The 13411-nt window shown below is 42.5% G+C and overlaps 1 pseudogene; it reads left to right on the forward strand.

Moving 5' to 3' along the window:
* Positions 1-234: 234 nt before the first annotated feature.
* On the forward strand, positions 235-3325 carry LOC148138420 (uncharacterized; annotated as a pseudogene).
* Positions 3326-13411: the final 10086 nt, after the last annotated feature.

The following is a 13411-nucleotide window of genomic DNA, read 5'->3' on the forward strand; positions in this document are numbered from 1 at the left end:
TCGCATCCAAATCATTTATGTAAATGACAAAACTTTGCGGACCCAGCACGGATCCTTGTGGCACTCCACTGGCCACAGGCCTCCAGTCTGAAAAACAACCCTAGCAATGATCATGCGTATAACTGTGTCATTGGAGACCAATCCACTGTATAAGTTGGGGTCATTTATATTGTATTGTCGAAGAACACCTCCTAGAGGTTTCAGTTTGTTGGACGATTGTTGCTTCCCAGAGAAATGGGGCATTTTTCAATGTACAGGATAGAAGCCGTTTTGTATTCTGTCCTTGCAGTCATTGGAGTTCCTGGTAAGCTGGTGTTTAACCTGTAACAGTGTACCTAAGTGTTAACTGTGCTGCTGCTGTGCTTGATATTACTCTCCCTGTTAGACACCTGTCCTGAAGCAAAAGTTGATTCAAGCAACAATCTCGTCCCTTTTCGTTCTGTATCCTCGAGATTAATTCCGTCCATAATGATATCTGTTGACCAAACGGTGATATTGTTGTTGGATTACTCTCTGTACTGAATCTGAACAATCATGTGTCTTTGCTGAGAGCCCAATGATCTGTGTGTGGTTTCATATAATGGAACAAACTTGTCCGACAATATTTCTACGATCGTTTTTCAATTATTATAAATGAGACAGAGCATGCTCTTTTTGTTAAGAGGAAAAACCGGAATGTATGTTTTGACGAGTAACATGGTTCATTTTCAGCTGAGGTTAAATTGATCTTGACGGCTCCTCATGTGAAATATGCTTCTGTTTTCAGTGTACCTGACTTTGATTCAGATGTTTCATCTTATTGTTGACTCTTATACATCTTCTCAGATTCGCTTTAGCAAATCCAATGTTGAGCTGCATTATAAAATGAAACGGGTTTATGTAATGCTACACACAACATCTTTCAAAATTATGAACTCTATCTATCTGTAGATTAACAATTGCAGGAGTCAAGCTGATCATTCATTGATTAATGAATCATTCCATCTAACATCAAACATTATAAATCCAGAAGACTGTGTTTCAGTTATTGGGATTTTGTCTGGAAAAGACTTCTGCTTCTGCCTTTTTCATGTACTTTCGATGAAGTGGGTGATACATTTGGATGGATAGAATCTTGGGTGATCTATCGAATCATTTGCTTATTCCCAAACACCACAGCATTAAAGAAGCTGAATCTTAGAGTGAGTTCATTGAAGACGGGGAACGTAAGAAGATTGGATTTACAAGATGGTTGAATTTCGTCTGTGTAAAACGATCACTCATAAAAAGTGTAACTGCTCTCACGTTTAAATACGCAATTCAAAGATGCAGAGGGAGGAGTATCGAAGAGAATGGAAAACAGAGAAAAATCGAGTACTTTAAGTAACAACAAAATATATCCCGCAGTGTTGTTAAGGATAGATGACTGAAGTGTGCAGGATAATTATAGAGAGGATCTGTGATCGTAAACTATTGGGACGATGTTGCCGGAGTGAATGTGAGGTTTCTATTTTCTGTAGTTTGTTTCAGACAACTACCTTTTACTTTTGACTGAATAAATAAATACATCACGATTAATTTTTCAATGCAAGTGACTTATTGTTGAATTATTGCACGTTGAAATCTCTCTGACGCTGATCTAAATTTATGGTGAGGCATGTTCCCAGAAGCACACGCTAATGTTCTGTAATGTCATGTATTCATTGAATGTTGTTACTGGAATGTATGGATTAACTTTCTGATAGAATTCTACTGCAGTCCGTCCCTATGAATTCCATCTTCTCACTTCTTCGTATCGTGTCCTTTGCATCTGCCCCATCTTCAGGTTTTCTGCAGTTGCAATAACCAGTTCCAGCTCGTCCATGTCTTTTCCTTTGTTTCCATTCCAATCTCACTCATTTTCTCAGCCTGTAGTTACTTGATGCAATCTAATATGAGCATTAAGGTCACTCTGTATCTCCTGTTTTTTTTAACCATTATTTGCATCAGCCTCTGGCAGCACTCCTGAACAAGAAGAGCAAGCTGGCCACACATTCTTCTGGACGTGAGCATGCCAGGACATCGACAAAACCAGGTTAGATTTAAAACAATTACAAGCTCCTCAAAAAACTCTCCCTTCCCCAACACTCTCACTCAATGCCAGCGGAAACATCCCTTTCCCTCATCGCTATTGGCCTGTCAATGTTTTATTTGTTTCAATGATCTGCCACTGACTTAATTCACTTCTGTCTCATTTCATCTTCGAGAATTATTATCTGAATATTTCTGTAATGGCAAACGGTTTCCACAGAGTAATCAATTTATTTACACTTTTCAATAGTACAAGATGGAAACTTCACTTATTGTAAACTGTTATTCTGGTTGAAGGAAATTTCTGTATTTTCTTTTCTCTATTTTCCAGCTAACGTGGTAATAATTGCGATTATGCCTTGAGGAAACTGTTGGCTCTCCAAGTGTATCACTAACTACCTGGTGGAATTGGCAGTGGCTGATCTTCTTAGTGTTATCATGGATCCCATATTGACTGCCATCATTGTGATTTATTTTACACATTCCTTCCTGCACATGACTACAGTTTGTAATCTAATGTTATTCCTGGGATTTGCAGTCACGGTGGTTTTGGTCTGGCTGACAGTTGCTTTCACTGTTAATCGATTTGTGATGACTTGTTGCAAGAAGATGAAAACAAAATATCGCACAGAGAAAACCGCAGCCATAGTTGTTGGAGCACTGATTGCTCTGGGATCTTTGGAAGCTCTTCCCCAGTACTTTACAATCGGACCATAGTCCGTGATTGACAACGTTCCCTCGTCTTGTGCAAACAAACCAAGTTTCTTTACTTCTATTGCATGGGCAGCATAGTAGTTGTTTCACTTTATTTTTAGCCCGGTACTTCCCTTCTTTTTAATTTTGCTGCTCAATGCCCTTACGGTCAGGCATATCCTAATGTGTCTGCAGGGAACTTGGAGGTCGGAGCAATAGAGAGCATCACGAGGATTTAGAAATGGAGAACCGAAGGAAAACCATCAATTTCCTCTTCTGTATATCTGGCAGTTTTGTCCTGCTATGGATGACCCGGGTTGTTTATAAAATCTATACACGAATTGCTGGTATCCGCAGTTATTTCTCTTACACTGGCCCTCGGTTTATTAAAGAATGCGCATCAATGATGCTGCAGCTTCTCAGTTCCTGTAACAGGAGATCTATTTATGCCGTGACCCAGACCAAATTCAGATAGGAGCTGAAGAATGGCCTGAAATTCTCACTCAACCTAATCGTTAACATATGTACATCACAGGATAGAGTGAAGGTGTTCCAAACTTATAAAATCGCACTTCCGCTCTGAACATTCCATGGAATAATAGAACGCAATGATCAAACCAAGTCCAAAAGCGAACCTTTATCAGCTCTCCTGAGGAATAGTCTACACTTGTAACCATAGCTTGATGTCTCTCCATGGATGGTGAGGGACCCGCTGTGATCTCCAGCATTTGTTGTTTTCAGTGAATCATTCGGTTCTTGTTAGGGGAAGTGCTGTGTCTGTGTTGATACCTGCTGATCCAATCCTGCAAACGCTTTTGCAATCCTGAAGTTGATGCTGCAGCTATTTCACAGCTGTAGCCTCACCAAAAGCTCAATAAAAGTATTATGCAGCATTCAGTTATTTTTTTTTCTACCTTGGGTTTGATCACGGCAGATACTGGAGGGAGGGGGTTGGGTAATGGGAGAGGATGTGGTGATTTGGACAAGGATTCAGAGAGTAGACCATTCAAAGCTGACATTTGTGTGTCACAGAACAATTGCAATCGTGGAGGTGTAACCAACTGAAGATCTTCCCTTGCTTCCTGATGCTTTCCCTATTCTCATTTCTCTCATGCACCCCTTCCCTTCCCCTCGTGCAATCCTCTTAATCCTCAACTTTGTCTCTATTCAGCACTTTTAACCACTCAATCTCCCTTCTGAAATGCTCACGACTCCCCCTCCCCCCACCCCTCCCCACCGCCCGCCCGCCATTGCATTCCTTGCCCTGAGTTTGGTCGCACTTATTCATTTTTACCTTCGTTTAACTCCCTCACGTTTCATCAATCGATCATAATCCTGTCCTGTAACCAGTGGTGTGCAGCAAGGATCGGTGCTGGGTCCACTGCTTTTGTCATTTATATAAATGGTTTGGATGTGAACATCCGAGGTTCAAGTAAGATGTTTGCCAATGACACCAAATTTGGAGCTGTAGTGGACAGCGAAGAAGATTAACTCAGATGACAATTGTGCCTTGATCAGATGGGCCAGGGGGCAGAGGATTGGCAGATGCACCTTAATTTATATAAATGTGAGGTGTTGAATCTTGGCAAGGTAAATCAGGACAGGACTTATACACATAATCGTAGGGTCCTGGAAAGTGTTGCCGAACAAAGAGACTTTGGAGTGCAGGTTCATATTTCCATAAAAGTGGAGTTGCAGGTAGACAGGATAGTGAAGAAGGTGTTTGATACATATACCTTTATTGGTAAATCCATTGAGTATAGGAAATATGAGGTCACGTTGAAAAAAACTGTGATCAATTCTGGTCTCCCTGTTATTGGCAAGATGCTAAACTTGAAAGGATTCGGAAAGGATTTACAAGAATATTGCCAAGGTTGGGGGGTTTGATCGATAGGGAGAGTTTGAATAGGCTGGGGCTTTTCTCCCAGGAGCTTCGGAGGCTGAGCGGTGATGTTGACAAAATATTCAGGGGAATAGATAATGTGAAAAGCCAAGGTCATTTCCCTGGGGTGGGCGAGTCCAAAACTAGATGCTATAGGTTTACATTGAGAGGGGAAATATTTAGAAGGGACCTACAGGGCATTTTTTTCACACAGAGGATGGTATATAGAATGGCCTGCCAGGGGAAATGGTGGAGGCTGGTGCACTTATAACATTTAAAAAGCATCTGGATGGATCTATGGATAGGAAGGGATTAGAGGACATAGACGAAATGCTGGCCAATGGGAATGGACTAATTTAGAATACCTGGTCAGCATAGAAGAGTTGTACCGACGGGTCTGTTTCTATTAAATACAGCTCTGTGACTCCAAGACTAATCTACATCCCTCTCTGTCAAGTTGCCCTCTATCATTCCGTATCTTTGGTTCATGTCACCGGGTCTCCCTTGCATCCTTCTTTACTATCACATTATCACCTTTCCATCCTTTCTCATACACACATACATCCTCTTCCAGTCCCGCAGTCTCTCTGCCTCTGACATCCCACCCTATCCTCACACGGACTCTCCGTCTCTCTGAATCTTTCCTTTTTTGCTCATTGTCTATTCCTCCCAAATACTTCTCACTCATTTTCCCATATTTTTTCCGGCTACATCCACACCCACAGACCATTCCAAATTCTCTCTATCACTTTCCACCGGATAGAATTCCACTCCCTCATTCTTCTCTTCCTTCTCTCTCACTTGCAAAAATCTTATTTTTCTCACTCACAAGACAGACTGTGTATAACGCCCATTGTGTTTAGACAGATCGATAATTTACAATAAATTCACGTGTACTGTTTCCTGATAAAATGGAAATATGGTTCCGAGAGGGTACAACGTGATCAATGAATATGCAGCAAATTGATATTGTTTACAATGTTTTATCTTCTCATGATATAAATGTTCTTTGTGTGAAATTTAAGTTTGAAACATTTTTATTAAAACTTTAGGCTGAACTACTGAGCTAGTTTAAATATTGACACAAAACGGAAGTTGCTGTAAACGCTCAACAAGTTTGGCAGCATCTTTGACGAGAAATCAGAGTTAATATTTCGAGACCGGTGACCATTCCTCAGAACTGATGGTAGCTAGGAAAATGTTGGTTTATATGTTGAAGATAAGGTGGTGGTGGTAAGGAGCGAATGGTAGTTGGGGATAGAGCCCAATAAGTTAGGAGAACAGTTGGACAGACAAAGGCGTGGATACTGATCTGGCTGAGAAAGTAAATAGCTGTTATTGGAAACTAAGTGGCTACCAATTGGAAGTGTGTAATAGCTCACTCTGTGATAACAAGGTCTAATGTGTGGGATGGGGCTGGGACATGGGGGAGTTCAGGCCCGAAAATTATTGAACTCAATATTCAGACCGCAAGGCTGCAGGGTCCACAAGTCGAAAATGAGGTCTTGTTCTTCCAGTTTGCGCTGAGCTTCCCTGGAGCACTGTAACAAGCCTGAGGTCAAGATGTTGACCAAGGAACAGGATGGGGTGTTAAAGTGGTAGGTCACTGGAAACTCAGGGTTATTTTGGCGGGCAGAGCATAGGTGTTCACTGAAGCGGTCACCCAGTCTACGCCTCGTTACCGCAATGGGGAGGAAAATTTGTTATGAGCAAGAATGCAGCAGATTGAACTCAACTATTTAATGACACAAGGAAGCTGAGATTGCTTTATTTCACTGCAAATGGAGTCTAACGAGACTCAGAAATACAGAGGGAGAAAGTGGCGACTGCAGATACTGGAGATCAGAGTCAAAAAGTGTGGTGCTGGGAAAGCACAGCCGGTCAGGCAGCATCTGAGGAACAGTAGAGTCGGCGTTTCGAAAATCTCATTCCTGATGAAGAGCGTGTGACTGAAAAGTGTACTCTCCTGCTACTCGGATGTTGCATGGCCAGTTGTGATTTCGTGGCCCCACCCGTTTTGACAGAGAAATAGAGACAAGTACCAAGTTACTTTCAAACAACAGTGCACAGTTTAAACAGGCCATGCTGCAGTTAGAATTAAAAAACCGAGATTAGAATTTTCAAGTTACAATAATACGTATTTGCCTCTTGAAACTGCACCCTCCATTTCAGGAGGGGACGTTGACAGAGGGCAATGCTTGAGGCTGCTGGGAAAGGAAGTTAGAATATTATATGCTTACCTTGTGAATCAGTGAAGCAAAAGTTGAACAGCAGCGGATGAGGACACAGGGAATGTTGGGTAAGTGAACAAATGTATTCGGGCAGTGGCTAAACCCGAAACACTACACGGACCATGTCTCCCACCCGTCCTTCCCCCTCGAAGCAAAAAAAGAACACTATGCGAAGGGTTGGAAAGTTTATCTCTTTAAAAAATCTCTTTTGGAAATTTAAAGCACGGGGATGGAGACCATGGCAGTTGCATGCTTTTTTTTCAGGATGTGGGAGGTAGGGGTCATGACTTGTTTCCCTGCTGACTTCACCCGCGATAAGTGCACCCAATTCCCGCTCCTCCCAGACCCCGTAGGGAACTGGAGCTGAAGCTGGATGAACATCAGATCATTCCGAAGATTGAGTGGGTAATAGCGAGGATTTATAGGGAGGTAGTCATACCTAAGTTAAAGGATAAAGGTAGCTGGTTGACTATCAGGGAGGGAAAGGGAAGAGGCAGTCAGTGCAAAACTCGCCTGTGGGTTTTCCCCTCGATAATCAATATTCCATTTTGGATACTGTTGGTGGGACAAACTACCAGGAAAAATCCACAGCGGCCAGGTCTCTGGCACTGAGCTTGGCTCTGTTGCTTAGTGGTGAAAAGGGGACAATAGAAGTGTGACAATGATAGGAGATCCAATGCTTAGGGGAAGAGACAGGAGCTTCTATTTCCGGATGCCATTTGCTTTACGGGTGCCAGGGTCAGGGATGTCTCGGATTGAGGCTGCAGGATGCCTGAAGGGCAGGGTGAGCAGCCAGGAGTCGTGGCAAACCTAGGTACCGATGACATAGATAGGAAATGGGATGAGAGATACAAAGTGAATTTAGGGAGTTAGATTGGCAGCTAGGAGGCAGGATGAGCACAGTAGAAATCACAGAACTGTTAGCGGTGCCACGTGCAAGTGAGGCGAGGAACACAGGGTGATTCCAGCAGAACATGTGGCTGCACGGCTGCTATAGAAGGGAGGGCTTCAGATATGTGGGTCATGGGGATACCTCTGGGGAAGCTGGAAAATTTACAAGGAGGATGGTTGCTCCTGAACTGGAGGGGTACCAATGTCCTTTGTGCAAGTTTTGTTACATCTCTTTGGAATGGTTTAAACTAGTTTGGCAGGAGGTTGGGAACCTGTGCTATAGGCTAGGGTAGCTGGTGAAAAGGCCGATACAGCGTGCATAGAGTCTGTGAGGAAGGATAGACAGTTGATGGGACAAAGTTACAGTCAGTATGATGTGTTGAATGTATCTATTTTAATGCAAAACGTGTGTGGAATAATGGTGATGAACTTACAGCATAGATCAGTATTCTGAGCTATGATATTTTGGCGATTACAGAGACTTGGATCTAAGAGGGTCAAGGATGGTTGTTGGATATTCTCAGATTCAGATGTTTCAAAAGGAATGGGAGAGTGATAAAAGAGGTGGGGAAGTGGCATCGCTAATCAGGGAGAGTGTAACAGCTGAGGAAAGGGAGGTCGCCGTGAAGGTTTTGTCTGGTGAGTCATAATGGGTGGAAGTCAGAAACACGAAAGGAGCATTTATTTTATTGAATTTTTCTAAAGACACACCAATAGCAACAGCGACATGGAGGAGTAGATTGGGGGAAAGATTTTGGAAACGTGCAGAAGTAACAGGGTCGTTGTCATGGTGATTCAGTTTCACTAATATTGATTGGAACCCCCTTAGTGGAAATAGTTTGGAGAGAGCAGATTTTGGCAGGTTATGTCCTGGAAGTATTCCTGACTCAGTATGTAGATAGGCCGACTCAAGCGGAGGCCATATTTGATTTGGTGCTTGGCAACGAAACATGCCAGGTTTCCGATCTCTCAGTGGGAGATCATTTTGATGATAATGATAACAGCTCCCTGACCTTTACTTCATTCATGAAGAGGGATAGGAGAAGATAGTATGGGAAAGTATTTAATTGGTGGAGGGGGAGTCACAATGCTATTAGGCAGGAACTGTGGAGCATAAATTGGGAACAGGAATACTCAGGGAAATGCACGACAGAAATGTGGAGATTGTTTCGGAAGCAGTTGCTGCGAGTTCTGGATAGGTTTGTCCAACTGATGCTCGGAAGGAATCGTAGGGTGAAGGAACCTTGGATGACAAGAGATGTAAGTTTGAGGAAGGAAGGATGAGACAGGGTTCTAGAGAGTGACAAGGTAGCCAGGAAGGAACTGAAGAATGGACTTCGGAGAGCCAGAAGGGTGCATGAAAAAGCCTTGTTGGGTAAGGTTAAGAAATATACCTCAGGCGGTCTACACCTACCCGAAGAACAAGAGAATGGCCAGAATGAGTGTCGGGCAGATCACGATACCGCAGGGAGGTTGTGCCTGAATTCGTAGGAGGTAAAAGAGATCATTAATGAATTCTGAGCTTCCGTATTTACTCATCAGAGGGACCTTGCCTTTTGTGAGGACAGTATGAAACAGTCTGATACGCTCAAAAACTCTGATGTTAGAAAAGGAGGAAGTGCAGGAAATTTTGAAAAGTATGAGGATACATACGCCTCCTAGGCCAGACGGGATATAGCTGAGGTTACTATAGGAAGCGAGGGAACAGATTTCTGGCAATGATATTTGCAACCTTACTATCTAATGGAGTAGTATCAGATGATTGGTAGGCTGGCAAATGTTATTCCCATGTTCAATAAAGTGAATAAGGATAACCCTTGGAATTAGAAACTAGTCAGTGCTTCGTCGCCGGTTGTCAAATTATTGCAGTGAATTCTGAGAGACAGCTTTTATGACTACTTGGAAAATGCATAGCCTGATTATAGACAGTCAGCATGGCTTTGTAAGGGGCAGGTAATGTCTCACATGCCTTCTTGAATTCTTTGAAGATGTGACAAAATACATTGGTGAAGGTAGAGCAGTAGATGTGGTGCATATGGATTTTAGCAATGTGTTTCTTAAGATTCCCGTGGTAGCGTCATTCAGTAAATAAAGTGGCATGGGATACAGGGTAACATGTCTGTCTGGATACAGAATTGGTTGTCCCACAGAAGACAGACGGTGGTAGGAGATGGGGGTATTCAATCTGGAGCTCAGTGAACAGTAGTGTTCCACAGGGATCTGTTCTGGAACCTCTGCTCTTTGTGATTTTATAAATGACTTGGGTGAGGAAGAGGAAGGGTGGGTGAGTAAATTTGTTGATAACACAAAAGTTGGTGGAGTTGTGGATAGGTTGGAGGGTTGTAATGCTATATTGACAGGATGCAGAACCAGGCTAAGACATGGCATATGGAGTTCAATCTGGAGAAGTGTGAAGTGATTCATTCTTGCAGGTCAAATTTGAACGCAGAATACAGGGTTAAAGGCATGATTCTTTGCAGTGTTGTGGAACAGGGAATCTTAGGGTTCACATCCAATTATCCCTTAAAGTTGCAACCCGAGTTGGTCGGTTTGTTAATAAGATGTGTAAGGTGTTAGCTTTCAGAAGCAGGGTGACAGAGTTTAAGAGCCCGTGAGTTAATGCTGCAGCTCTATAAAACCATGGTGAGACCACATGGGGAGGATGTGGAAGCTATAGAGAGACTTCAGTGGAGACTTACCTGGATGCTACCTGGACTGGAGGGCATGTCTTATGAAGAAAGTTTGAGGGAGCTTGTGCTTTTTTTCAATGGAGCGAAGAAGGATGAGAAGTGACTTGATAGAGATGCACAGGATGATGACAGGCATAGATAAAGTGGATGTCCAAAAATTTGTTCCCAGGGAAAAAATGGCTATCATGAGTGGACATAATTTTAAGGTGATTGGAGGAAGATGTCAGAGGGAGGTTCTTTACACTAACAGTTGTGGGTGTGTTGAATATATATTATGAACTTTTAAGGAACTCTATGATAGGCACATGCATGATGAAAGAATGTAGGGCATATCATGTATGATCTTACTTTAACATAAAAGGTCAGCACAAAAGCGAGGGCCAATAAACCACTACTGCTCTATGTTCTATTCTCTATGTTTTTACCAAGTTCAACAGAGGGCAATAAAATAATAAATAAGAAAGGAGAAGATAAGGATAATTGCGCAAGTAATTAAAGAAAGACTGTAACCGCTTCTTTAGATATATAAAAGGCAAAAGATAGACAAAAGTGAACATTGGGCTGCCAGAAACTGTCTTTCGTGAGATAATAATGGGGGCTAGGAAATGGCTGAGGAACGGAATAATTACTTGGCGTCAGTCGTCATGTTGGAATTGAATTGAATTCAATCCATTTTACTGTACGTCTACCAAGGCACAGTGAACAGCTTTCTCTTGCGAGCAATATAGGCAGATCACAATTTTAAATAGCATGCATCAGAAAATAATAGATAAACAGGGGCAAAGACCAAAACACAGGTACAGGCGAATGCTAAGACTTTGTAAGTGCATTCAACACTCTACAACAGTAGGGTAGAAACTGTTTTGAAACTACCTGGTGTGTGTGTGTGTGTGTTCAAGATTCTGAACCTTCTCCCCGATGGTAGAGTTTGTCGAAAAACATTGCGAGGGTGTAATGGGTCTTTGAGAATGCTGGTGGTCTTTCCTTTACAACGGGTCTGGCCGCTGGATTCCATAGGTGGGAGGTTGGCCTTTGTGATTGTACAGAGTAATATCCCAAAACCTCAATAGAGTGAAGGAGCAGAGTTGAGTATATTGGCCCTCACCAAGGAAAAGGTGCTAGAAGAACTGAATGGCCCTAAGGTAGATAAATTATCTGGACCAAATGGACAATTCCCCAAAGTTCTAGGAGCGATAGTTGAATAGATAATGGAGCCGTTAGTGGTGATCTTTCAGGAATCGCTAAAATCAGGGAGGGTCACAGAAGAAAGAAAAATCACTAACATGATATCCATGTTTAAAAATGGAGTAAGGCAAAAGATGGAAAATTACAGACTGATTAGCCTAACCGCAGTTGTGAGGAAGATCCTGGAATCTTTTGTGAAAGATGAGATTTCTAAGTATTTGGAATTGTATACCTAAATAGGACAAAGTCAGCATGGTTTAATCGAAGGGGAGGTCATGCCTGACAGATCTGCTAGAATTCTTTGAGGAAAGAACAACAGGTTAAACCAAGTAGAGGCAATGAACGTTGTCGACTTGGACTTAAAGAAGGCCTTTGTCAAGTTGGCACAAGGAGGCTGCTGAGTAAGATGAGCGGCCGTGGTGTTCGAGGCAATGTATTATCATGGAAAGTAGTTTGGCTGGCTGACAGAAAGAAGAGAGTGGGATAAATGGTCCATCTCATGAAGGCAGCCAATGACAAGTTATGTTCCACAAGGTTCAGTGTGCGGATCGCAACTTTTCACTTTATGCATTCGTGATCGAGATGAAGGAACAGAGAACGTTTTGGCTGGGGTTACACATGATACAAAGATGGCTCGTATTGAGGAGGCAGCGAGGCTGCAGAAGAATTTGGACAGTTTTGGAGAGTGGCAAAGAAATGGCATGTGGGAAAGTGTGAGGTCATGCTCTTGGGCTGGAAGAATACAGGCATGGATATTTTTCCAAATGAGGTAAGGATTCAGAAGTCTGAAGTACAAAGAAACTTGCGAGTTCTAGTCCAGGATTCTGTCAAGGTAAACTTGCAGGTTGAGTCAGGAGTTGGGAAGGCAAATGCAATGTTGATAGTTGTTTTTTCAGAGGACTTGAATATAAAAGCAGGGATATGCTTCTGAGGCTCTATAAGGATCTGCTCAGGCCACAGTTGGAGTATTGTGTGCAGTTTTGAGCCCCATATCGCAGGAAGGATGTACTTGCCCTGGAGCGTGTTCAGAGGAACATTCGTGAAAATGGTCCTGGGAATGAAAAGTTCAACATATGAGGAAAGTTTGAGGTTGCAGGGTCGAAACTCGACGGAGTTTAGAATGATGAGGTAAGGGAGGCGGTGATCTAATTGAAAGTTACAGAATCATGAATGGCCTGGACAGAGTGGATGTTAAGAAAATATTTTCATTGGTAGGAGAGCATTGTAGTCGAGAGGATAGCCTTAGAGTAAATGGAAGACCTTTTAGAATGGAGATAAGGAGAAACTTTTTCACAAGAAAGTCATGAATCTATGGATTCATTGCCAGAGGTGGCTGTGAAAGCCAGGTTATTGAGTGCATTTAAGACTGATACAGATAGGTTCTTGATTGTCAAGATGATCAAGGGTTTCAGGGAAAAAGAGGAAGAATGGGGTTGAGAAACTAATCAGACATGATTGAATGTTGGAGCAGACTCGAAGGGCTGAATGTTCTAAGTTCCACTCCTTTGTATTATGGTCCTCTGGTCTTGTATTTTACTGTCCCACCTGACATTGCGTTAACGGCAACATAACACAGAATCCCATCATCTCAGTCATTGATAGAGATTATAAATGGATGTGTTCCAAGTAGTTGTTCGTGTGGCACTCACTAATAGCAGCCTGACAAACTCAAAATGTCATATTTATTCCTGCTGTATGTTTCCTGTCCTTTGCCAGTCCTCACACCAAGTTCCATTCCCCTATTCCTAAAGGCCTCATTGACAACATTGACTCCAGTGCAAATATTTCCA

The sequence above is a fragment of the Chiloscyllium plagiosum genome, unplaced genomic scaffold, assembly GCF_037043375.1.
Source record: "Chiloscyllium plagiosum isolate Xiang-an unplaced genomic scaffold, Cpla_swu_hap1 HiC_scaffold_40, whole genome shotgun sequence".
Lineage (NCBI taxonomy): Eukaryota > Metazoa > Chordata > Chondrichthyes > Orectolobiformes > Hemiscylliidae > Chiloscyllium > Chiloscyllium plagiosum.